The following is a 26,931-nucleotide window of genomic DNA, read 5'->3' on the forward strand; positions in this document are numbered from 1 at the left end:
CTGCTTCCCAAGATCCATAAACCTGGGCACCCCGGACGTCCCATCATCTCTGGTATTGGCACGCTCACTACTGGTTTATCCAGCTATGTAGACTCTCTTCTCAAACCCTACACAACCAACACCCCCAGCTATCTCCGAGACACTACTGACTTCCTAAGGAAACTACAAAACATCGATAACCTCCCCAATAACACCATCCTTGCCACCATGGATGTAGAAGCTCTATACACCAACTTCACACATGAAGACGGATTACAAGCAATTAGAAACACTATTCCAGAGGACACTACTGCCAACCTGACAGCAGACCTATGTAACTTTGTTCTCACCCACAATTATTTCCAGTTTGAGAACAACTTATACCTCCAGATCAGCGGCACAGCCATGGGTACACGCATGGCCCCACAGTATGCGAATATCTTTATGGCTGACCTAGAACAACGTTTCCTCAACTCCCGTCCCCTTTTACCCCTTCTCTCCTTACGCTACATCGATGACATCTTTATGATCTGGACGCATGGCCAAGAAACACTGGAGATATTCCACAGAGATTTCAACAACCCACACCCCACCATTAACCTCAGCCTGGACCATTCTACACGAGAGATCCACTTCCTGGACACCACCGTACAAATCAACAATGGAAAATTAGACACCACTCTCTACAGAAAACCCACCGACTCATACAGTTACCTACATGCTTCCAGCTCCCATCCAGCACACACCATACGATCCATCATCTATAGCCAAGCCCTTCGATACAACCACATCTGCTCTAATCCCACTGACAGAGACCAGAAGCTTCAGGATCTCTACCAAACATTTATAAACCTCAACTACCCACCCGGAGAAATAAAAAAGCAAATTGAAAGAGCCAGACGAATACCTAGAAACCATCTACTTCAAGACAGACCCAAGAAAACCAACAATAGAACACCACTTGTCATCACCTACAACCCCCAACTTAAACCTGTCCAACACATTATCAATAAACTACAGCCTATATTGGAACAGGATACCATACTCAAAGAGGCTCTGGGAGACAGACCCATAGTCTCCTATAGACAACCACCTAACCTCAAGATGATTCTTACCAACCACCACAGGACATACCACACTAATACCAACCCTGGTACCTTCCCTTGCAACAAACCCCGTTGCCAGCTTTGTCCACATATTCATTCTGCTGATACCATTATTGGACCTAACCAAGTGAGTTATAAGATCAAGAACACATATTCCTGCGCATCCAGAAATATAATCTATGCTATCATGTGCCGAAAGTGTCCGTCTGCTATGTACATTGGACAAACATCTCAGACACTTCGCCAAAGGATCAATGCCCACAAAACAGATATCAGACAAGATCACAAAGAGAAAACAGTTTCTTGCCATTTCAGCCAGAAAGGACACTCTCTCAATGACTTAGCCACCTGCATTCTGCTACAAAGACCTTTTACATCTGCACTTGAAAGGGAATCCTCTGAACTGTCATTCATGTTAAAATTCGACACTTTACACTCAAATTTGAATAAAGGCGCTAATTATCTTACCCATTACAAAGATAGCTTCCCCAATTATCACCTCTAATACCATTAGCTCACAGACATTTACCTCCCCCCCTCCTGTTCTGCAATGTGATTTGTCCTTTTCATATTTGTTCATTTTTTTTAATTGTATCCTTTGGTATATATGGTTGTGACTACTTTCTTCCACTATTTGATCTGAGGAAGTGGGTCTGACCCACGAAAGCTCATCATCTAATAAACCATCTTGTTAGTCTTTAAAGTGCTACATTGTCCTGTTTTTTGTTTCAGCTGCACCAGACTAACACGGCTCCATTTCTACCACTTGGCTCCTTGAGATGTCCCTGGTTCCGCGTGCAAGGCTTGCGCTAGCCCTTGTGGTTGCAGCATTGCAGTGGGAGCTCAGGGTCAGCTTAAAATCCCCTGTGTCCCCCCAAGCCTTGGTCAGGGCCAGTCCCCCCTGCCAAGCAGACATCGTTCACGGTTCTGCGCCGGTTACATTGAGCCACGATGCGTCTCGAGGGCTTGCTCCCCGTTTACTGAAGGATCCGAATCGCTCAGGCAGTGGCCTGGCATCTGCAAACCTGACCAGCGACGAAGGCTTTCTTCTGTGACGCTAATACAAAATGTAAATGGGAAACTTCCAGAGACACTCCGTGAGGACCCTACATGTGGGCCCTTGAAATGGGGCTAGAAGGGGCCTTGAGGTCATCGACTCCAGGCCCCTGCTCCAAGCAGGGCCAAATCAACGTGGCCCATCCGTGGCAGATGTTTGTCTAACCTGTGAGAAGCCCCCGGGGCAGGATGGCGGCGGCGGAGCCCGGTCGGCACAGAGGCAGCACGATGCCCCTTGGACTTTGGCCCATCATCCGCCCCCAAAGGGGTGCGAGGAGGCAAGGAAAGGCCCTGGGCAAGGGGCTCGTCTCACTAGGGCTGCCAGGTGTCTGGTTTGAACTGGACAGTCCAGTAGTTGAGCGTTCTGTCTGGGAAACAAAAGGAGAAAACAGAAACGTCCGGCGTTTTCGAAATACGATGGAATGTCGATTGTGATGTCATGTCAAGCGTGTCCAGCGTTTGGCAACCCTACTTCTCACCTGGTGAGATCGGTGCCCCCCCGAGCCAGTGGCCTGGGAACCAGCGTGTTGCTCTGGTACCAGGGAGGCTGCCGGTTCGTCAGCTGCTGCCAGGGCTGGAGACCTGAGACACTGGCACAAGGGCAAGTGTGGGGCATGAGCCTTGGCAGCAGCTGGGCAAGGTCGGGGGCTCAGCACGCTGGTCTCCTCCCACCACTGGGCTGGGGACGCCTGCGCCCGCAGGCATTCGAACCCCGGGCAGATGCCAGGTCAGCACAGCAAGCCGCACGTAGCAGAGAAACCCCAACAATAGGGGAGGGGGCAGCTACCCCAGGGCCTGGTGATTTCGGAGGGCCTGGGCCTCTGGCCACTGGGCTCTTTCAATGGCCACCGGAGCAGCCCCGTCTCTGAGGGCTGGGTGGGGAGGCTAGCTCCCAGCCCTGCTCCATCCGCCCTTGCCCTCCCTCATGGAGGCGCTGGGCTGGGTACCAAGAGCAGGTGTCCAGGGTCGGCCTTGAGGAAAGGGAGCTGGAGTCTGCAGCCTCGGGCCAGCCCCCAGCGGGGCACTGGAGGAGCAGATGAGGTGCCCCCTGCCCCACCTCTGGGCAGCGCCTTCCAGCAGCTCCTCATGCCCCTCCCATGCCGTGTGGCGTGCTCAGGGCTGCACGTGCCGTTTGGCAGCCAGCCAGCTCCGTCCCAGCTAGCAAGGCGGCCCTGGACCCTGCAAGGAAGGCTGGGCACCCTGGGGAGTGTGTGTGCGTGACTGCCCCAGCTGGCACATCCCTGGGGCAGGGCATCCCATCCCGCTGGCTCCGAGAGGCTGAGGCCACAGGAATGGGGGGGCATGTGCTTTGGCCAGGCTGGAGCTCCGTGTCCCCTTGGGCACTGCACCTGCCAGTTGAGCAGAGGGGACCTGCTCCCGGCTCCTTCCCCATCACCCCCCGCCCCCGCCCAAGCCTAGGCCCGTTGTATTCATCCTGCCAGTGGCCTGGGGAGGCCTGTCCCCCCACTGCTCCCATTCCCTGAGGGTACGTCTACACTACAACGTTCATTCGAACTAAGCTAATTCGAACTAACGCGTCTAGAACTAAAAACTAGTTTGAATTAGCGTTTTGCTAATTCGAACTAGCAAGTCCACATTGAGTGGACCCTGAACAGGGCTTAAGGATGGCCGGAAGCAGTGCCGGCAGGGCATCAGAGGAGGACTTAGAGCGTGGAGATGCTGTCTCAGGCTAGCCGAGGGCTGCGCTTAAAGGAGTCTCCTTTACTTTCAGCAGGAGACAAGGAGTCACCCCCCACAGTGGAGGAGACCAGGCCTTGCACCACCAAGGTTGAGCAGTCTCCTGCCACCACTGCGAGGAGGAAACGTAGAGTAGTGGTGGTTGGAGACTCTCTTCTGAGGGGAACGGAGGCACCCATCTGTCGCCCTGACAGCTCATCTCGAGAGGTATGCTGTCTGCCAGGGGCCCGTATCCGAGATGTTACGGAGGCATTGTCGAGGATTATCCGGCCCTCTGACTACTACCCCATGCTACTCATCCACGTGGGCACAAATGATACTGCCAGGTGTGACACTGAGCGGATCAAGTGTGACTACAGGGCTTTGGGAGTACGGGTGAGGGAGTTTGGAGCGCAGGTGGTATTCTCTTCTATCCTTCCTGTCAAAGGTAGGGGCCCGGGCAGAGAGAGGTGCATCCTGGAGGTGAATGCCTGGCTGCGACGATGGTGTCGCCAGGAGGGATTCGGCTTCCTTGATCACGGGGTGCTCTTCCAGGAAGGACTGCTTGGCGGAGATGGAGTTCACCTTTCCAGGAGTGGGAAGGCCTTGTTTGGACACAGACTGGCTAACCTTGTGAGGAGGGCTTTAAACTAGGTTTGTCGGGGGCAGGTGAGCAAAGCCCACAGGTAAGTGCTGAATGTGCGGGACTGGGAGATGGGTTGGAAATGGGGGGGACTACGGCCTATAATGGCAAGGAGAAAGGAGGGTCAGGGCACAACAGGGAGGCAAGATCAAATCAGTATCTTAGATGCCTATATACAAATGCGAGAAGTATGGGTAATAAGCAGGAAGAACTGGAATTGCTAACCAATAAATACAACTATGATATCATTGGTATTACAGAAACCTGGTGGGATGGGACGCATGATTGGAATGTTGGTATGGAAGGGTACGGCTTGCTCAGGAAGGACAGACAGGGAAAAAAGGGAGGAGGGGTTGCCTTGTATATTAAAAATGTACACACTTGGACTGAAGTGGAGATGAACGTAGGAGATAGCTGTGTAGAGAGTCTCTGGGTTAAGCTAAAAGGGGTAAAAAACGAGGGTGATATCATGCTAGGAGTCTACTACAGGCCACCTAGCCAGGTGGAAGAGGTGGATGAGGCCTTTTTTAAACAATTAACAAAACTATCCAAAGCCCAAGATTTGGTGGTGATGGGGGACTTCAACTATCCAGACATATGTTGGGAAACTAACACAGCGAGGCACAGGCTATCCAATAAGTTTCTGGACTGCATTGGAGACAACTTTCTGTTTCAGAAGGTTGAAAAAGCTACCAGAGGAGAAGCTGTTCTGGATTTGGTTTTAACAAATAGGGAGGAACTAGTTGAGAACTTGAAAGTGGAAGACAGTATAGGGGACAGTGATCACGAAATAATAGAGTTCATGATCTTAAGGAAAGGTAGAAGGGAGACCAGCACAATTGAGGTTATGGATTTCAGGAAGGCAGATTTTGATAAGCTCAGAGAACTTGTAGGTAAGGTCCCGTGGGAAGCAAGACTGAAGGGAAAAACAACTGAGGAGAGTTGGAAGTATTTCAAAGGGACGTTGTTAAGGGCCCAAAAGCAAACAATTCCGCTGTGTAGGAAAGATAGAAAATATGGCAAAAGACCAGCTTGGCTTAACAAGGAGATCTTGCATGATCTCAAAATAAAAAAGGAGTCATATAAAAAATGGAAACTAGGACAACTAACAAAGGATGAATATAGGCAAGCAACACGGGAATGCAGGGGCAAGATTAGAAAGGCAAAGGCACAAAATGAGATCAAACTAGCTACAGGCATAAAGGGAAACAAGAAGACCTTTTATAAATACATTAAAAGCAAGAGGAAGACCAAGGACAGGGTAGGCCCACTGCTTAGTGAGGAGGGAGAAGCAGTAACAGGGAACTTGGAAATGGCGGAGATGCTCAATGACTTCTTTGTTTCGGTCTTCACCGAGAAGTCTGGAGGTGTGCCTAACGTAGTGAATACAAGCAGAGAGAGGGTAAGTTTAGAAGATAGGATACACAAAGAACAAGTTAAAAATCACTTAGGAAAGTTAGATGTCAGCAAGTCACCAGGTCCTGATGAAATGCATCCCAGGATACTCAAGGAGCTGATAGAGGAGGTATCTGAGCCTTTAGCTATGATCTTTGAAAAATCATGGCAGACAGGGGAGATTCCAGAAGACTGGAAAAGGGCAAATATTGTGCCCATCTATAAAAAGGGGAATAAGAACAACCCAGGAAATTATAGACCGGTCAGTTTAACGTCTGTCCCAGGGAAGATAATGGAGCAGGTAATTAAGGAAATCGTATGCAAACACTTGGAAAGTAATAAAGTGATAGGGAATAGCCAGCATGGGTTTGTGAAGAACAAGTCATGTCAAACTAATCTGATAGCTTTCTTTGATAAGATAACGAGCCTTGTGGATAAGGGAGAAGCGGTGGATGTCATATACCTAGACTTTAGTAAGGCATTTGATACGGTCTCGCATGATATTCTTATTGATAAACTAGGCAAATATAACTTAGATAGGGCCACGATAAGGTGGGTGCATAATTGGCTGGATAACCGTAGTCAGAGAGTTGTTGTTAACGGTTCTAAATCCTGCTGGAAAGGGATAACAAGTGGAGTTCCTCAAGGGTCTGTTTTGGGACCCGTACTGTTCAATATCTTCATCAATGATGTAGATATTGGGATAGAGAGTACTCTTATTAAGTTTGCAGATGATACCAAACTGGGTGGGGTTGCGACTTCTTTGGAGGATAGGGACATAATTCAAAATGACCTTAGCAAGTTAGAGAAATGGTCAGAGGTAAACAGGATGAGGTTTAATAAAGAGAAATGCAAAGTGCTCCACTTAGGAAGGAACAATCAGTTCCATACATACAAGATGGGAAGCGACTGTCTAGGAAGGAGCATGGCGGAAAGGGATCTAGGGGTCATAGTGGACCACAAGATGAATATGAGTCAACAGTGTGATGCTGTTGCAAAAAAAGCAAATATGATTCTAGGTTGTATCAACAGGTGTGTTGTAAGCAAAACTCGTGAAGTCATTCTGCCGCTCTACTCTGCACTAGTTAGGCCTCAGCTGGAGTACTGTGTCCAGTTCTGGGCGCCACATTTCAAGAAAGATGTGGAGAAATTGGAAAGGGTACAGAGAAGAGCGACAAGAATGATTAAAGGTCTAGAGAACATGACCTATGAAGCCAGGCTTCATGAACTGGGCTTGTTTAGTTTGGAAAAAAGAAGATTAAGGGGGGACATGATAGCGGTTTTCAAATATCTAAAAGGGTGTCACAAGGAGGAAGGCGAAAATTTGTTCCTCTTGGTTTCTGAGAACAGGACAAGGAGTAATGGGCTTAAAGTGCAGCAGGGGAGGTTTAGATTGGACATTAGGAAAAAATTCCTAACTGTCAGGGTGGTCAAATATTGGAATAAATTGCCAAGGGAGGTGGTGGAATCTCCCTCTCTGGAGATATTTAAGAACAGGTTAGATAGACATCTGTCAGGGATGGTGTAGACGGAGCTTGATCCTGCCTTGAGGGCGGGGGGCTGGACTCGATGACCTCTCGAGGTCCCTTCCAGTCCTATTATTCTATGATTCTATGAACAGGGCTTAAGGATGGCCGGAAGCAGTGCCGGCAGGGCATCAGAGGAGGACTTAGAGCGTGGAGATGCTGTCTCAGGCTAGCCGAGGGCTGCGCTTAAAGGGACCCGACCCCCACCCCGGACAGACAGTTCTCAGGGGTGCCCCGCTTGAAAACCAGTCCTGGCTTGGAGTGCCCGGAGTACCCACACTGGGCACATCACACCACTCGGCCATCAGCCCGGCTGCACTTGCCGCAGGCTGCCATCTGGGGAGAGGGGGCAATTGGGGGGCTGCAGGAGAGCTTCCACCCCCAGAAGCCCGCAGAGCCAGCCCAGTCCTCCCCATCGGGGGCTCGTGCCCCATTCCTCCCTCACCTCCTTCCACTTACCCTTCCCTAGCCCCCCTTCCTGATGTACAAAATAAAGATAACGTTTCTTCCAACATTGACTCTGTCTTTATTGAACAAAACTGGGGGAGACTGGGAAAAGGAGGTGGGAGAGGGGAAGAGAAAGGCTGGGAGAGGGGAGGGCAACTAACATGATCAGGGGTTGGGAACAGGTCCCAGATGAAGAGAGGCTACAGAGACTGGGACTGTTCAGCTTAGAAAAGAGGAGATGGAGCGGGGACAGGATAGAGGTCTTTAAAAGCAGGGGTTGGGTGGAGAGGGTGCATTCAGAAAAGTTCTTCATGAGTTCCCATAAAGAAGGACTAGAGGACACCAAAGGAAAGGAATGGGTAGCAGGCTTCAGACTAGTAACAGAAAGTTGTTCTTCACAAGGCAAATAGTTAACCTGTGGAACTCCTTGCTGCAGGAGGCTGTGAAGGCTACAACTAGAACAGAGTTTAAAGGGAAGTGAGATCAAGTCATGGAGGTTGGGTCCATGGAGTAGTCTTAGCCAGGGGGTAGGAGTGGTGTCCCTGCCCAAAGTTTGTGGAAGGCTGGAGAGGGATGGCACGAGACAAATGGCTTGGTCACTGTCTTCGGTCCATCCCCTCCAGGGTCCCTAGGGTTGGCCGCTGTCGGCAGACAGGCTACTGGGCTAGATGGACCTTTGGTCCGACCCAGGATGGCCATTGTAAGATCAGGGCTCAGGGTCGGGGGTCTCAGTGGACCCCCTTGATTTTCATGCACTCCTGCTCCTGGGTGGCCAGGCTGGCAGCTCTCCTGCCCTAACCGGCCGCTTTCCTGTGCCTAGTGCAGAGATCGTGGACAAGGTCCACGATGTCCGCACTAGCCCAGGCAGGTGCCTGCCTCTTGCGGTCCAGGGCAAGCTCCCGGGAGCCGCCAGCAAGAGGGGGTGGGCTGGGGGGCATCGGGTGGGTGGCTCTGTGCCGTGCCAGCTGCAGGGTCTGCTGGCTGGGTGCTGGCAGGCTTGCACCTGGCACGGGCACCGTAGCCAGCCTGTGCCCTTTTAAGGGGTCCGGGGCCGGGAGGGGGGCATAGAGTTTCCCTGGTGTTGGCCAGAGTGGCCACCAGGGAAACCTGGGGAGGGCTAGCCTCCCACTAGTTCGAATTAAGGGGCCACACACCCCTTAATTCGAACTAGTAAGTTCGAACTAGGCTTAGTCCTCGTAAAATGAGGTTTTCCTAGTTCGAACTAAGCGCTCCGCTAGTTTGATTCAAATTCGAACTAGCGAGCGCTAGTGTAGCGCCTATGAATGTTAGTTCGAACTAACATTGTAGTATAGACAGACCCTGCATGTTTCTGGCTTGCTTGGCCCTGCTCCCTGGCAACGGGGCTGGAATAGCCCCTTGCCCCTCCCCCCAGGCATGTGGAGGGCTCAAGACCCCTCAGCTGGTCCCGTGAAGACCCACTGGGATGGCTGACTGCAGGGCCGAACCTCTCCAGAGCGCCGGGCAGCACCAGGGGGCTGGCAGCCACCATGACAATGGGGGCAAGGCCACCCAGGAGAGGGCACGGCTTGGTGCTCCTACTGCTCAGGGCAGCTGGTACCTGGGGAGCAGCCTCTGCACTGGCCTGTCCCCGCTGGTGCCGCGGAGGGGCGTGCGGCCAAGGGAGGGGAGGGGTCTGAGGAGACGCAGCCCAGGCTCATCCCGCTGGCCTGGCCCTTGCCCAAGTCCGGACAGAGGGAGCTGCAAAGGAAGCGGAGTGGGCCCAGCTCTTCCCGTGCAGGGGACAGGCCGACACAAGGTACCTTGGCTTGAGATATGCTCTCCCGCGGCTTCGTGCCAGGACGTCTGGGTTGGCGCACTGGCCAGACTGCCGGGCCCAGCGGGTAGCGCTCAGCGGCTCCAGGGCAGGCTGGCCGTCGGCTCCTAGCGGCGTGCCCCACGGAGCGGGTCTGGGCTCGGTTTTGTTCAACATCTTTGTTACTGCGCTGGGTGAGCGGATGGATTGCTCCCTCAGCACGTTTGCGGATGACACTAAGCTAGGGGCTGATGGCGCCTCGGGTACCCCCCAACCCTGCACCCCCCCACAGCCAGCTGTGACACCACCAGCCAGTAGAGAATGGCTTCTCAGAGATACAGCCCAGCCCGGGTTCCATGTGGACATGGGAGTAAGGGGGCAGGCCCCTGAACCCGCAGCACTCGGCTTAGTCTGTTCTCTTCATGTTTCCCAGCCCAGACTGCCCCGCTCCCAGCCCTGCCCCCAGCCAGGTGCCGTCTCCACCCCCCTCCCTTTGTCTCCCCCCGGGGAAGAGCCTTGTTACCTGCTCAGGCCAGGCCTGGGTGTCTGGGCCATACACACGTGGGAATCGCACCTCAGCGCAGCCAGGTGGGGACACTGGGTTACAGAGCAGACAGCCCCCCCTACATCACAGAGAGGTAGATACACTGGAGGGCAGGGAGGGTCCAGAGTGACCTGGGCAGATTGGAGGATTGGGCCACAAGAAATCTGATGAGGTTCAACAAGGACAAGTGTCGAGTCCTGCCCGTGGGACAGAAGAATCCCAAGTATTGGTACAGGCTGGGGACCGACTGGCTAAGCAGCAGTTCTGCAGAAAAGGACCCGGGGGTTCCAGTGGCTGAGAACCTGGACATGAGTCAGCAGGGTGCCCTTGTAGCCAAGAGGGCTAATGGCATATTAGGGTGCATGAGGAGGAGCATGGCCAGCAGATCCAGAGAAGTGATTATTCCCCTTTATTCAGCTCTGATGTGGCCAAAGCTGGAGTATTGTGGCCTTTTCTGGGCCCCCCACTATAGAAAAGATGTGGACACGCTGGAGAGGGTCCAGTGGAGGGCGACCAAAATGATTCGGGGGCTGGAGCGTATGACCTATGAGGAGAGGCTGAGGGAGTTGGGTCTGTTTAGTCTGCAGAAGAGAAGAGTGAGGGGGGATTTGAGAGCAGCCTTCAACTCCCTGAAGGGAGGTTCCAAAGAGGATGGAGAGAGGCTGTTCTCAGTGGTAATAGAAATGTAGCCGTGTTAGTCTGATGTAGCTGAAACAAAAGCCAGGCCTGTGCAGCACTTTAAAGATTAACAAGATGGCTTGTTAGGGGATGAGCTTTCGTGGGCCAGACCCACTTTCTCAGATCTCAGGGTATGTCTACACTACAAAGTTAGTTCGAACTAACTTTCCTAGGCGCTACACTAGCGCTCCGTTAGTTCGAACTTAATTCGAACTAACGGAGCACTTAGTTCGAACTAGCTAGTTCGAACTAAGGGCTGTGTAGCCCTTTGGTTCGAACTAGTGGGAGGCTAAGGCTTCCCAGGTTTCCCTGGTGGCCACTCTGGCCAACACCAGGGAAACTCTATTGCCCCCCTCCCGGCCCCGGAGCCCTTAAAGGGCCACGGGCTGGCTACTCACTTTGTGCCAGTTGCAAGCCTGCCAGCACCCGTGCCTGCACAGCCTGCACCTGCCACAGAATGAGCCAGCCATCCGAGGGCTCCCAGCCCTCCACTGCTCCCCAGGACCAGCCTGGCGGCTCCCGGGAGCCTGCCCGGGGGCGCAAAAGGCGGGCGCCCGCCTGGTCAAGTGCGGAGATCGTGGACCTCATCGAGGTTTGGGGGGAAGCCTCCAATGTCCATGACCTCCACACCGGAACGCGGCCGTCTACGGACACATGGCTGCCAGCCTGGCCGCCAGGGGCCACCAGCGCAGCCGGGAGCAGGTGCGCTGCAAAATAAAGGACTTGCGGCAGTCCTACTCCCGGGCCTGCCTGCCAGGGGCCGACCCGGAGGCCTGCCCCCACTTCCATGCCCTGGACCACATCCTGGGGCCTCATGCCGTCCCTGCCCCCCGGGACGTGATTGACCCCGGGGCAGAGGGACCGCTCCTGGAGACGGAGGAGGAGGAAGAGGGCTCTAAGAGCCAGGAGGCTGCCGCCAGCCTGCCCAGGACCCGGGACCCTTGATGCACGCCACAGAGCCGCTCGCCTGCATCGTCAGAGGCCGGGGAGGCGTCCACCTGTGAGTACCCTCGTGTTCCCCTTATGTGTACGGGAGGCTGGGGCAAGAGGGAGCCCCGGGACCGTGCGCCTGGGCCTTGCCCACCACGGAGCAGCAGCTGGGGATCCTGCAGGGGCCCTGGCCTTGCAGAGGGGAGCTGGGTTTCACACACCTGGGCCCCTGGGGAAATTGACCGCTGGTCTTCTTGCACCACAGCTGCAGCACCGGGGCCTGCAGGGCGCACCACACCGCCTGCAGCAGCCGCCCACGCCCGGGCAAGCAGGACAGCCAGGAACCAGGAGGACTACCAGAGGCGGCATCTCCGGTTCCTGGACCGACAGCTCCGTCTCCAGGACCACTGGGTCCAGGAGGACCTCAGGCTGCACCAGAGGAGTCTGGAGGCCCTGGAGGAGCAGGGCCATGCCCTGCGAGGCCACCTCCAGAGCCTGCTGGACCGCTTTCCATTTCCTCCTCCCCCTGCTCCCCCTCTTGCTCCCCCTCTTGCTCCCCCTGCTCCCCCTGCTTCCGCTCCTGCTTCCTCCACATCCCCTGTCCCCTCTGCCCCCCCCCCCACAACCATTCCCCACCGACGCCCCCGGACCCGCAGTGTGGCGAGACGGGAGAGGCAGCCGGACTCCCACCCCTGAGCTTTCCTTTCCCTTCCTCCCTTCCCTCCCCTTCCAGCTCCCTCGTCCCAGGTTTCCCCCTCCCTTCTCCCACCTTCATTCCTCCCTCCCCCACCCCAGTTCTGTGAAATAAACAGACGGTTTTGTTTGAAAAACAGGTGTCTTTATTTGACAGTAGGTATGGAGGGGAAAGGGGAAGGGGGGTAGGGTGGAAGAAGGCCCCAGTGGGGCATGCAGGGAGAGGTCAGTCCTCCTCCTCCTCCACCTGGAAGCTCTCCCGCAGGGCTTCCCGGATCCGGATGGCCCCCCCCTGGGCTTCCCGGACGGCGGCGGTGCGGGGCTGACCGTAGTGTCCAGCCATGCGGTCAGCCTCAGCCATCCAGGCTGGCAGGAAAGCCTCCCCCTTCCGCTCACACAAATTGTGGAGCACACAACATGCCGCCACCACGGGAAGGATGTTGTGCTCGGCCAGGTCCAGACGGGTGAGGAGGCATCGAAAGCGGGCTTTCAGTCGCCCGAAGGCCCCCTCCACCACGATGCGGGCCCTGGTCAGCCTGGCATTGAAGGCCGTGTAGGGCTTCATGAGCCACGGCTGCAGTGGGTAGGTGGCATCCCCCACCAGGCACACGGGCATGTCGACGTTCCTGACCCTGATGTGGCGGTCGGGGAAGAAGGTCCCGTCCTGCAGCCGCCGGCACACGGAGGAGTTGCGGTACACCCGGGCGTCGTGTGCTTTGCCGGACCAGCCCACATTTATGTCCGTGAACTGTCCCCGGTGGTCACACACGGCCTGCAGGAGGATGGAGAAGTACCCCTTGCGGTTGACGTAACGGGACGCCTGGTGTTCCGGGGCACGGATGGGGATGTGCGTCCCGTCGATGGCCCCCCCGCAGTTGGGGAAGCCGAGGGCGCCGAATCCCCGGATGACGGCGTCCGGGTCGGCGAGGCGGAACACCCTGCGGAGCAGCACCCGGTTGATGGCCTTGACCACCTGCGTAGAGAGACACAGCAAAGCACCAATCAGTGGGGCGCCCGGGTGGCTGGGAGCGTGTGTGTCCTGGCAGTGCCCCGCGCCCCACTCCCGGAAGCAACCCCCCTGGCGGCGTGTAGTACAGCTGGGACAGCCAGACCCCTCCGGTGCGGGGCGCTGTCGCCTCCTCCCGCCCCCCCCTTTCTCCCTGGGGCGGCCCATCCCCTCCTCGCAGCCCCCCTCCCTCCTGGCTCGGTGGCCAACGAGTGCCATACCTGCATGAGCACCGCTCCGACGGTGGATCTCCCCACGCCGAACTGGTTCCCGACGGATCGGTAGCTGTCCGGCGTGGAGAGCTTCCAGAGGGCGATGGCCACCCGCTTCTGGAGGGGGATGGCGGGTCTCATGCGAGTGTCCCTTCTTTGCAGGGCAGGGGCGAGCCACTCGCAGAGCTCCAGGAAGGTGTCCCTCCTCATCCTAAAGTTCTGGGTCCACTGTCGGTCGTCCCAGCGCTCCAGGACGATGCGGTCCCACCAGTCGCTGCTTGTGTCCAGACGCCAGACGCGGCGGGGCACGCCGGTGCTGGGGCGCCACCGCGGCTCCTCCACAGCCCCCAGGGCGGCCAGGCGGAGAGGCAGGGGGCTGACGTTCCCCAGGTGGTGCCAGGCAGCCTCGAGCCATTGCTGGCAGGCTTGCAGCAGCAAGTCCAGAAAGTGCACCAGAAGGTGCAGGGCGAGCTGTGGCTCCATGTTGCCACCTGCGGCGGCCCCCCCGAAGGGAAGCACTGACACAGACGGGCACAGAGACCGACGCTTTGCTGTCCCTCGGCGAGGCTGGCAAGCAAGCAGGAAAAGCTGAGAACCGGCTGTCCAGGGGGGTCCCTTTAAGCACGAGCCTCAGATAGCCTCAGACAGCAGCCACACAAAGCAACTGCAGACCTGATGCCCTGCCAGAACCGGTTTCAGCCGCCCTTAAATGCCCCCCTGCGTCCAATCAGTGTGGACGGCCTAGTTCGAACTAGTTTTTAGTTCTAGATGCGTTAGTTCGAACTTGTGCTGTACTGTAGACGTACCCTCAGGAAGAGGATCTGGCCCACGAAAGCTCATCCCCTAACAAACCACCTTGTTAGTCTTTAAAGTGCTACATAGTCCGGTTTTTTGTTCACAGTAGTGAGGGATGGCAGGAGCAATTGTCTCAAGTTGCAGTGGGGGAGCTCTAGGCTGGATATTATGAAAAACTAATTCTCTAGGAGGGTGGTGAAGCACTGGGACGGGTTCCCTAGGAGGGAGGTGAAGCACTGGGACGGGTTCCCTAGGAGGGAGGTGAAGCACTGGGACGGGTTCCCTAGGAGGGAGGTGAAGCACTGGGACGGGTTCCCTAGGAGGGAGGTGAAGCACTGGGACGGGTTCCCTAGGGAGGTGAAGCACTGGGACGGGTTCCCTAGGGAGGTGGTGTAGCACTGGGACGGGTTCCCTAGGAGGGAGGTGAAGCACTGGGACGGGTTCCCTAGGAGGGAGGTGAAGCACTGGGACGGGTTCCCTAGGAGGGAGGTGAAGCACTGGGACGGGTTCCCTAGGGAGGTGAAGCACTGGGACAGGTTCCCTAGGAGGGAGGTGAAGCACTGGGACGGGTTCCCTAGGAGGGAGGTGAAGCACTGGGACGGGTTCCCTAGGAGGGTGGTGAAGCCCTGGGACGGGTTCCCTAGGAAGGAGGTGAAGCACTGGGACGGGTTCCCTAGGGCGGTGGTGAAGCACTGGGACGGGTTGCCTAGGAGGGAGGTGAAGCACTGGGACGGGTTCCCTAGGAGGGAGGTGAAGCACTGGGACGGGTTCCCTAGGAGGGAGGTGAAGCACTGGGACGGGTTCCCTAGGGAGGTGAAGCACTGGGACGGGTTCCCTAGGAGGGAGGTGAAGCACTGGGACGGGTTCCCTAGGAGGGAGGTGAAGCACTGGGACGGGTTCCCTAGGGCGGTGGTGAAGCACTGGGACGGGTTCCCTAGGAGGGAGGTGAAGCACTGGGACGGGTTCCCTAGGAGGGAGGTGAAGCACTGGGACAGGTTCCCTAGGGAGGTGAAGCATTGGGACGGGTTCCCTAGGAGGGAGGTGAAGCACTGGGACGGGTTCCCTAGAGAGGTGGTGAAGCACTGGGACGGGTTCCCTAGGAGGGAGGTGAAGCACTGGGACGGGTTCCCTAGGAGGGAGGTGTAGCACTGGGACGGGTCCCCTAGGAGGGAGGTGAAGCACTGGGACGGGTTCCCTAGGAGGGTGGTGAAGCACTGGGACAGGATCCCTAGGGAGGTGAAGCACTGGGACGGGTTCCCTAGGAGGGTGGTGAAGCACTGGGACGGGTTCCCTAGGGAGGTGAAGCACTGGGAAGGGTTCCCTAGGAGGGAGGTGAAGCACTGGGACGGGTTCCCTAGGGCGGTGGTGAAGCACTGGGACAGGTTCCCTAGGAGGGAGGTGAAGCAGTGGGACGGGTTCCCTAGGAGGGAGGTGAAGCACCAGGACGGGTTCCCTAGGGAGGTGAAGCACTGGGACGGGTTCCCTAGGAGGGTGGTGAAGCACTGGGACGGGTTCCCTAGGAGGGAGGTGAAGCACTGGGACGGGTTCCCTAGGAGGGTGGTGTAGCACTGGGACGGGTTCCCTAGGGCGGTGGTGAAGCACTGGGACGGGTTCCCTAGGAGGGAGGTGAAGCACTGGGACGGGTTCCCAAGGAGGGTGGTGAAGCACTGGGACGGGTTCCCTAGGAGGGAGGTGAAGCACTGGGACGGGTTCCCTAGGAGGGAGGTGAAGCACTGGGACGGGTTCCCTAGGAGGGAGGTGAAGCACTGGGACGGGTTCCCTAGGAGGGAGGTGAAGCACTGGGACGGGTTCCCTAGGAGGGTGGTGAAGCACTGGGACGGGTTCCCTAGGAGAGAGGTGAAGCACTGGGACGGGTTCCCTAGGAGGGTGGTGAAGCACTGGGACGGGTTCCCTAGGAGGGAGGTGAAGCACTGGGACGGGTTCCCTAGAAGGGTGGTGAAGCACTGGGACGGGTTCCCTAGGAGGGAGGTGAAGCACTGGGACGGGTTCCCTAGGGCGGTGGTGAAGCACTGGGACGGGTTGCCTAGGAGGGAGGTGAAGCACTGGGACGGGTTCCCTAGGAGGGAGGTGAAGCACTGGGACGGGTTCCCTAGGGAGGTGAAGCACTGGGACGGGTTCCCTAGGAGGGAGGTGAAGCACTGGGACGGGTTCCCTAGGAGGGAGGTGAAGCACTGGGACGGGTTCCCTAGGGCGGTGGTGAAGCACTGGGATGGGTTCCCTAGGAGGGTGGTGAAGCACTGGGACGGGTTCCCTAGGAGGGAGGTGAAGCACTGGGACGGGTTCCCTAGGAGGGAGGTGAAGCACTGGGACGGGTTCCCTAGGGCGGTGGTGAAGCACTGGGACGGGTTCCCTAGGAGGGTGGTGAAGCACTGGGACGGGTTCCCTAGGAGGGAGGTGAAGCACTGGGACGGGTTCCCTAGGAGGGAGGTGTAGCACTGGGACGGGTCCCCTAGGAGGGAGGTGAAGCACTGGGACGGGTTCCCTAGGAGGGTGGTGAAGCACTGGGACGGGATCCCTAGGAGGGTGGTGAAGCACTGGGACGGGATCCCTAGGAGGGTGGTGAAGCACTGGGACGGGTTCCCTAGGAGGGTGGTGAAGCACTGGGACGGGATCCCTAGGAGGGTGGTGAAGCACTGGGACGGGTTCCCTAGGGAGGTGAAGCACTGGGACGGGTTCCCTAGGAGGGAGGTGAAGCACTGGGACGGGTTCCCTAGGGCGGTGGTGAAGCACTGGGACAGGTTCCCTAGGAGGGAGGTGAAGAACTGGGACGGGTTCCCTAGGAGGGAGGTGAAGCACCAGGACGGGTTCCCTAGGGCGGTGGTGAAGCACTGGGACAGGTTCCCTAGGAGGGAGGTGAAGAACTGGGACGGGTTCCCTAGGAGGGAGGTGAAGCACTAGGACGGGTTCCCTAGGGAGGTAAAGCACTGGGACGGGTTCCCTAGGAGGGAGGTGAAGCACTGGGACGGGTTCCCTAGGGAGGTGAAGCACTGGGACGGGTTCCCTAGGAGGGAGGTGAAGCACTGGGACGGGTTCCCTAGGGAGGTGAAGCACTGGGACGGGTTCCCTAGGAGGGTGGTGAAGCACTGGGACGGGTTCCCTAGGAAGGAGGTGAAGCACTGGGACGGGTTCCCTAGGGCGGTGGTGAAGCACTGGGACGGGTTCCCTAGGAGGGTGGTGAAGCACTGGGACGGGTTCCCTAGGAGGGAGGTGAAGCCCTGGGACGGGTTCCCTAGGGCGGTGGTGAACCACTGGGACGGGTTCCCTAGGAGGGAGGTGAAGCCCTGGGACGGGTTCCCTAGGAGGGTGGTGAAGCACTGGGACGGGTTCCCTAGGAGGGAGGTGAAGCACTGGGACGGGTTCCCTAGGAGGGAGGTGAAGCACTGGGACGGGTTCCCTAGGAGGGAGGTGAAGCACTGGGACGGGTTCCCTAGGGAGGTGGTGTAGCACTGGGACGGGTTCCCTAGGAGGGAGGTGAAGCACTGGGACGGGTTCCCTAGGAGGGAGGTGAAGCACTGGGAGGGGTTCCCTAGGAGGGAGGTGAAGCACTGGGACGGGTTCCCTAGGAGGGAGGTGAAGCACTGGGACGGGTTCCCTAGGGGGGAGGTGAAGCACTGGGACGGGTTCCCTAGGAGGGAGGTGAAGCACTGGGACGGGTTCCCTAGGAGGGAGGTGAAGCACTGGGACGGGTTCCCTAGGAGGGAGGTGAAGCACTGGGACGGGTTGCCTAGGAGGGAGGTGAAGCACTGGGACGGGTTCCCTAGGAGGGTGGTGAAGCACTGGGACGGGTTGCCTAGGAGGGAGGTGAAGCACTGGGACGGGTTCCCTAGGGGGGAGGTGAAGCACTGGGACGGGTTGCCTAGGAGGGAGGTGAAGCACTGGGACGGGTTCCCTAGGAGGGAGGTGAAGCACTGGGACGGGTTGCCTAGGAGGGAGGTGAAGCACTGGGACGGGTTCCCTAGGGGGGAGGTGAAGCACTGGGACGGGTTCCCTAGGAGGGAGGTGAAGCACTGGGACGGGTTCCCTAGGAGGGAGGTGAAGCACTGGGACGGGTTCCCTAGGGCGGTGGTGAAGCACTGGGACGGGTTCCCTAGGAGGGTGGTGAAGCACTGGGACGGGTTCCCTAGGAGGGAGGTGAAGCACTGGGACGGGTTCCCTAGAAGGGAGGTGAAGCACTGGGACGGGTTCCCTAGGAGGGAGGTGAAGCACTGGGACGGGTTCCCTAGAAGGGAGGTGAAGCACTGGGACGGGTTCCCTAGGAGGGAGGTGTAGCACTGGGACAGGTTCCCTAGGAGGGAGGTGAAGCACTGGGACGGGTTCCCTAGGAGGGTGGTGAAGCACTGGGACGGGTTCCCTAGGAGGGTGGTGAAGCACTGGGACGGGTTCCCTAGGGAGGTGAAGCACTGGGACGGGTTCCCTAGGAGGGAGGTGAAGCACTGGGACGGGTTCCCTAGGGCGGTGGTGAAGCACTGGGACGGGTTCCCTAGGAGGGAGGTGAAGCACTGGGACGGGTTCCCTAGGAGGGAGGTGAAGCACTGGGACGGGTTCCCTAGGAGGGAGGTGAAGCACTGGGACGGGTTCCCTAGGAGGGTGGTGACGCACTGGGACGGGTTCCCTAGGAGGGTGGTGAAGCACTGGGACGGGTTCGCTTGGAGGGAGGTGAAGCCCTGGGACGGGTTCCCTAGGGCGGTGGTGACGCACTGGGACGGGTTCCCTAGTGCGGTGGTGACGCACTGGGACGGGTTCCCTAGGGAGGTGAAGCACTGGGACGGGTTTCCTAGGAGGGTGGTGAAGCACTGAGACGGGTTGCCTAAGAGGGAGGTGTAGCACTGGGACGGGTTCCCTAGGAGGGAGGTGAAGCACTGGGACGGGTTCCCTAGGGCGGTGGTGAAGCACTGGGACGGGTTCCCTAGCAGGGTAGTGAAGCACTGGGACGGGTTCCCTAGGAGGGTGGTGAAGCACTGGGACGGGTTCCCTAGGGAGGTGAAGCATTGGGACGAGTTCCCTAGGAGGGAGGTGAAGCACTGGGACGGGTTCCCTAGGGCGGTGGTGAAGCACTGGGACGGGTTCCCTAGGAGGGAGGTGAAGCACTGGGACGGGTTCCCTAGAGAGGTGGTGAAGCACTGGGACGGGTTCCCTAGGAGGGTGGTGAAGCACTGGGACGGGTTCCCTAGGAGGGAGGTGAAGCCCTGGGACGGGTTCCCTAGGGCGGTGGTGAACCACTGGGACGGGTTCCCTCGGAGGGAGGTGAAGCCCTGGGACGGGTTCCCTAGGAGGGTGGTGAAGCACTGGGACGGGTTCCCTAGGAGGGAGGTGAAGCACTGGGACGGGTTCCCTAGGGAGGTGGTGTAGCACTGGGACGGGTTCCCTAGGAGGGAGGTGAAGCACTGGGACGGGTTCCCTAGGAGGGAGGTGAAGCACTGGGAGGGGTTCCCTAGGAGGGAGGTGAAGCACTGGGACGGGTTCCCTAGGAGGGAGGTGAAGCACTGGGACGGGTTCCCTAGGAGGGAGGTGAAGCACTCGGACGGGTTCCCTAGGAGGGAGGTGAAGCACTGGGACGGGTTCCCTAGGGAGGTGAAGCACTGGGACGGGTTCCCTAGGAGGGAGGTGAAGCACTGGGACGGGTTCCCTAGGGGGGAGGTGAAGCACTGGGACGGGTTCCCTAGGAGGGAGGTGATGCACTGGGACGGGTTCCCTAGGGAGGTGAAGCACTGGGACGGGTTCCCTAGGAGGGAGGTGAAGCCCTGGGACGGGTTCCCTAGGAGGGTGGTGAAGCACTGGGACGGGTTCCCTAGGAGGGAGGTGAAGCACTGGGACGGGTTCCCTAGGAGGGAGGTGATGCACTGGGACGGGTTCCCTAGGGAGGTGAAGCACTGGGACGGGTTCCCTAGGAGGGAGGTGAAGCACTGGGACGGGTTCCCTAGGAGGGTGGTGAAGCACTGGGACGGGTTCCCTAGGAGGGTGGTGTAGCACTGGGACGGGTTCCCTAGGAGGGTGGTGAAGCACTGGGACGGGTTCCCTAGGAGGGAGGTGAAGCACTGGGACGGGTTCCCTAGGAGGGAGGTGAAGCACTGGGACGGGTTCCCTAGGAGGGAGGTGAAGCACTGGGACGGGTTCCCTAGGAGGGAGGTGAAGCACTGGGACGGGTTCCCTAGGAGGGAGGTGAAGCACTGGGACGGGTTCCCTAGGGCGGTGGTGAAGCACTGGGACGGGTTCCCTAGGAGGGTGGTGAAGCACTGGGACGGGTTCCCTAGAAGGGAGGTGAAGCACTGGGACGGGTTCCCTAGGAGGGAGGTGTAGCACTGGGACAGGTTCCCTAGGAGGGAGGTGAAGCACTGGGACGGGTTCCCTAGGAGGGTGGTGAAGCACTGGGACGGGTTCCCTAGGAGGGTGGTGAAGCACTGGGACGGGTTCCCTAGGAGGGAGGTGAAGCACTGGGACGGGTTCCCTAGGAGGGAGGTGAAGCACCAGGACGGGTTCCCTAGGGAGGTGAAGCACTGGGACGGGTTTCCTAGGAGGGTGGTGAAGCACTGAGACGGGTTGCCTAAGAGGGAGGTGTAGCACTGGGACGGGTTCCCTAGGAGGGAGGTGAAGCACTGGGACGGGTTCCCTAGGGCGGTGGTGAACCACTGGGACGGGTTCCCTAGGAGGCAGGTGAAGCCCTGGGACGGGTTCCCTAGGAGGGTGGTGAAGCACTGGGACGGGTTCCCTAGGAGGGAGGTGAAGCACTGGGACGGGTTCCCTAGGAGGGAGGTGAAGCACTGGGACGGGTTCCCTAGGAGGGAGGTGAAGCACTGGGACGGGTTCCCTAGGGAGGTGGTGAAGCACTGGGACGGGTTCCCTAGGGAGTTGGTGTAGCACTGGGACGGGTTCCCTAGGAGGGAGGTGAAGCACTGGGACGGGTTCCCTAGGGCGGTGGTGAAGCACTGGGACGGGTTCCCTAGGAGGGTGGTGAAGCACTGGGACGGGTTCCCTAGGGAGGTGAAGCACCAGGACGGGTTCCCTAGGAGGGAGGTGAAGCCCTGGGACGGGTTCCCTAGGAGGGAGGTGAAGCACTGGGACGGGTTCCCTAGGAGGGAGGTGAAGCACTGGGACGGGTTCCCTAGGAGGGAGGTGAAGCACTGGGACGGGTTCCCTAGGAGGGTGGTGAAGCACTGGGACGGGTTCCCTAGGAGGGAGGTGAAGCACTGGGACGGGTTCCCTAGGCAGGTGAAGCACTGGGACGGGTTCCCTAGGGCAGTGGTGAAGCCCTGGGACGGGTTCCCTAGGAGGGAGGTGAAGCACTGGGACGGGTTCCCTAGGGCAGTGGTGAAGCACTGGGACGGGTTCCCTAGGAGGGAGGTAAAGCCCTGGGACGGGTTCCCTAGGGCGGTGGTGAAGCACTGGGACGGGTTCCCTAGGAGGGAGGTGAAGCACTGGGACGGGTTCCCTAGGGCGGTGGTGAAGCACTGGGACGGGTTCCCTAGGAGGGAGGTAAAGCCCTGGGACGGGTTCCCTAGGGCGGTGGTGAAGCACTGGGACGGGTTCCCTAGGAGGGAGGTGAAGCACTGGGACGGGTTCCCTAGGAGGGTGGTGAAGCACTGGGACGGGTTCCCTAGGAGGGTGGTGACGCACTGGGACGGGTTCCCTAGGAGGGAGGTGAAGCACTGGGACGGGTTCCCTAGGGCGGTGGTGAAGCACTGGGACGGGTTCCCTAGGAGGGAGGTGAAGCACTGGGACGGGTTCCCTAGGGCGGTGGTGCAGCACTGGGACGGGTTCCCTAGGAGGGAGGTGAAGCACTGGGACGGGTTCCCTAGGGCGGTGGTGAAGCACTGGGACGGGTTCCCTAGGGCGGTGGTGAAGCACTGGGACGGGTTCCCTAGGGCGGTGGTGAAGCATTGGGACGGGTTCCCTAGGAGGGAGGTGAAGCACTGGGACGGGTTCCCTAGGAGGGTGGTGAAGCACTGGGACGGGTTCCCTAGGGCGGTGGTGAAGCACTGGGACGGGTTCCCTAGGAGGGTGGTGAAGCACTGGGACGGGTTCCCTAGGGCGGTGGTGACGCACTGGGACGGGTTCCCTAGGAGGGAGGTGAAGCACTGGGACGGGTTCCCTAGGGCGGTGGTGAAGCTCTGGGACGGGTTCGCTGAGAGGGAGGTGAAGCCCTGGGACGGGTTCCCTAGGGCGGTGGTGACGCACTGGGACGGGTTCCCTAGGGCGGTGGTGACGCACTGGGACGGGTTCCCTAGGGCGGTGGTGAAGCACTGGGACGGGTTCCCTAGGGAGGTGAAGCACTGGGACGGGTTCCCTAGGGCGGTGGTGACGCAGTGGGACGGGTTCCCTAGGGCGGTGGTGAAGCACTGGGACGGGTTCCCTAGGAGGGTGGTGAAGCACTGGGACGGGTTCCCTAAGAGGGAGGTGAAGCACTGGGACGGGTTCCCTAGGGCGGTGGTCAAGCACTGGGATGGGTCCCCTAGGGGGGTGAAGCACTGGGACGGGTTCCCTAGGGCGGTGGTGAAGCACTGGGACGGGTTCCCTAGGGCGGTGGTGAAGCACTGGGACGGGTTCCCTAGGGCGGTGGTGAAGCATTGGGACGGGTTCCCTAGGAGGGAGGTGAAGCACTGGGACGGGTTCCCTAGGGCGGTGGTGAAGCACTGGGACGGGTTCCCTAGGGCGGTGGTGAAGCACTGGGACGGGTTCCCTAGGAGGGAGGTGAAGCACTGGGACGGGTTCCCTAGGGAGGTGGTGAAGCACTGGGACGGGTTCCCTAGGAGGGAGGTGAAGCCCTGGGACGGGTTCCCTAGGGCGGTGGTGACGCACTGGGACGGGTTCCCTAGGAGGGAGGTGAAGCACTGGTACGGGTTCCCTAGGAGGGTGGTGACGCACTGGGACGGGTTCCCTACGGCAGTGGTGAAGCACTGGGACGGGTTCGCTTGGAGGGAGGTGAAGCCCTGGGACGGGTTCCCTAGGGCGGTGGTGACGCACTGGGACGGGTTCCCTAGTGCGGTGGTGACGCACTGGGACGGGTTCCCTAGGGAGGTGAAGCACTGGGACGGGTTCCCTAGGAGGGAGGTGAAGCACTGGGACGGGTTCCCTAGGGAGGTGAAGCACTGGGACGGGTTCCCTAGGAGGGTGGTGAAGAACTGGGACGGGTTCCCTAGGGAGGTGAAGCAATGGGACGGGTTCCCTAGGAGGGAGGTGAAGCACTGGGACGGGTTCCCTAGGGAGGTGAAGCACTGGGACGGGTTCCCTAGGAGGGAGGTGAAGCACTGGGACGGGTTCCCTAGGGCGGTGGTGACGCACTGGGACGGGTTCCCTAGGGCGGTGGTGACGCACTGGGACGGGTTCCCTAGGGAGGTGAAGCACTGGGACGGGTTCCCTAGGAGGGAGGTGAAGCACTGGGACGGGTTCCCTAGGGAGGTGAAGCACTGGGACGGGTTCCCTAGGAGGGTGGTGAAGAACTGGGACGGGTTCCCTAGGGAGGTGAAGCACTGGGACGGGTTCCCTAGGAGGGAGGTGAAGCACTGGGACGGGTTCCCTAGGAGGGAGGTGAAGCACTGGGACGGGTTCCCTAGGAGGGTGGTGAAGCCCTGGGACGGGTTCCCTAGGAGGGTGGTGAAGAACTGGGACGGGTTCCCTAGGGAGGTGAAGCACTGGGACGGGTTCCCTAGGGCGGTGGTGACGCACTGGGACGGGTTCCCTAGGAGGGTGGTGAAGCACTGGGACGGGTTCCCTAGGGCGGTGGTGACGCACTGGGACGGGTTCCCTAGGAGGGTGGTGAAGCACTGGGACGGGTTCCCTAGGGCGGTGGTGACGCACTGGGACGGGTTCCCTAGGAGGGTGGTGAAGCACTGGGACGGGTTCCCTAGGGCGGTGGTGAAGCACTGGGACGGGTTCCCTAGGGCGGTGGTGAAGCACTGGGACGGGTTCCCTAGGAGGGAGGTGAAGCACTGGGACGGGTTCCCTAGGGAGGTGGTGAAGCACTGGGACGGGTTCCCTAGGAGGGAGGTGAAGCCCTGGGACGGGTTCCCTAGGGCGGTGGTGACGCACTGGGACGGGTTCCCTAGGAGGGTGGTGACGCACTGGGACGGGTTCCCTACGGCAGTGGTGAAGCACTGGGACGGGTTCGCTTGGAGGGAGGTGAAGCCCTGGGACGGGTTCCCTAGGGCGGTGGTGACGCACTGGGACGGGTTCCCTAGTGCGGTGGTGACGCACTGGGACGGGTTCCCTAGGGAGGTGAAGCACTGGGACGGGTTCCCTAGGAGGGAGGTGAAGCACTGGGACGGGTTCCCTAGGGAGGTGAAGCACTGGGACGGGTTCCCTAGGAGGGTGGTGAAGAACTGGGACGGGTTCCCTAGGGAGGTGAAGCACTGGGACGGGTTCCCTAGGAGGGAGGTGAAGCACTGGGACGGGTTCCCTAGGGAGGTGAAGCACTGGGACGGGTTCCCTAGGAGGGAGGTGAAGCACTGGGACGGGTTCCCTAGGGCGGTGGTGACGCACTGGGACGGGTTCCCTAGGGCGGTGGTGACGCACTGGGACGGGTTCCCTAGGGAGGTGAAGCACTGGGACGGGTTCCCTAGGAGGGAGGTGAAGCACTGGGACGGGTTCCCTAGGGAGGTGAAGCACTGGGACGGGTTCCCTAGGAGGGTGGTGAAGAACTGGGACGGGTTCCCTAGGGAGGTGAAGCACTGGGACGGGTTCCCTAGGAGGGAGGTGAAGCACTGGGACGGGTTCCCTAGGAGGGAGGTGAAGCACTGGGACGGGTTCCCTAGGAGGGTGGTGAAGCCCTGGGACGGGTTCCCTAGGAGGGTGGTGAAGAACTGGGACGGGTTCCCTAGGGAGGTGAAGCACTGGGACGGGTTCCCTAGGAGGGTGGTGAAGAACTGGGACGGGTTCCCTAGGGAGGTGACGCACTGGGACGGGTTCCCTAGGAGGGTGGTGACGCACTGGGACGGGTTCCCTAGGAGGGAGGTGAAGCACTGGGACGGGTTCCCTAGGGCGGTGGTGAAGCCCTGGGACGGGTTCCCTAGGAGGGTGGTGAAGCACTGGGACGGGTTCCCTAGGGCGGTGGTGACGCACTGGGACGGGTTCCCTAGGAGGGAGGTGAAGCACTGGGACGGGTTCCCTAGGAGGGAGGTGAAGCACTGGGACGGGTTCCCTAGGGCGGTGGTGAAGCCCTGGGACGGGTTCCCTAGGGCGGTGGTGACGCACTGGGACGGGTTCCCTAGGAGGGTGGTGAAGAACTGGGACGGGTTCCCTAGGGAGGTGAAGCACTGGGACGGGTTCCCTAGGAGGGAGGTGAAGCACTGGGACGGGTTCCCTAGGGCGGTGGTGAAGCCCTGGGACGGGTTCCCTAGGAGGGAGGTGTAGCCCTGGGACGGGTTCCCTAGGGCGGTGGTGACGCACTGGGACGGGTTCCCTAGGGCGGTGGTGAAGCACTGGGACGGGTTCCCTAGGAGGGAGGTGTAGCCCTGGGACGGGTTCCCTAGGGCGGTGGTGACGCACTGGGACGGGTTCCCTAGGGCGGTGGTGACGCACTGGGACGGGTTCCCTAGGAGGGAGGTGAAGCACTGGGACGGGTTCCCTAGGGCGGTGGTGACGCACTGGGACGGGTTCCCTAGGGCGGTGGTGACGCACTGGGACGGGTTCCCTAGGAGGGAGGTGAAGCACTGGGACGGGTTCCCTAGGGCGGTTGTGACGCACTGGGACGGGTTCCCTAGGAGGGTGGTGAAGCACTGGGACGGGTTCCCTAGGGCGGTGGTGACGCACTGGGACGGGTTCCCTAGGGCGGTGGTGACGCACTGGGACGGGTTCCCTAGGGAGGTGAAGCACTGGGACGGGTTCCCTAGGAGGGAGGTGAAGCACTGGGACGGGTTCCCTAGGGAGGTGAAGCACTGGGACGGGTTCCCTAGGAGGGAGGTGAAGCACTGGGACGGGTTCCCTAGGGCGGTGGTGACGCACTGGGACGGGTTCCCTAGGGCGGTGGTGACGCACTGGGACGGGTTCCCTAGGGAGGTGAAGCACTGGGACGGGTTCCCTAGGAGGGAGGTGAAGCACTGGGACGGGTTCCCTAGGGAGGTGAAGCACTGGGACGGGTTCCCTAGGAGGGTGGTGAAGAACTGGGACGGGTTCCCTAGGGAGGTGAAGCACTGGGACGGGTTCCCTAGGAGGGAGGTGAAGCACTGGGACGGGTTCCCTAGGAGGGTGGTGAAGCCCTGGGACGGGTTCCCTAGGAGGGTGGTGAAGAACTGGGACGGGTTCCCTAGGGAGGTGAAGCACTGGGACGGGTTCCCTAGGGCGGTGGTGACGCCCTGGGACGGGTTCCCTAGGAGGGTGGTGAAGAACTGGGACCGGTTCCCTAGGGAGGTGAAGCACTGGGACGGGTTCCCTAGGGCGGTGGTGAAGCCCTGGGACGGGTTCCCTAGGAGGGAGGTGAAGCACTGGGACGGGTTCCCTAGTGCGGTGGTGACGCACTG

This window comes from Pelodiscus sinensis, chromosome 16 (assembly GCF_052426305.1).
Source record: "Pelodiscus sinensis isolate ZL-2025 chromosome 16, ASM5242630v1, whole genome shotgun sequence".
NCBI lineage: Eukaryota > Metazoa > Chordata > Testudines > Trionychidae > Pelodiscus > Pelodiscus sinensis.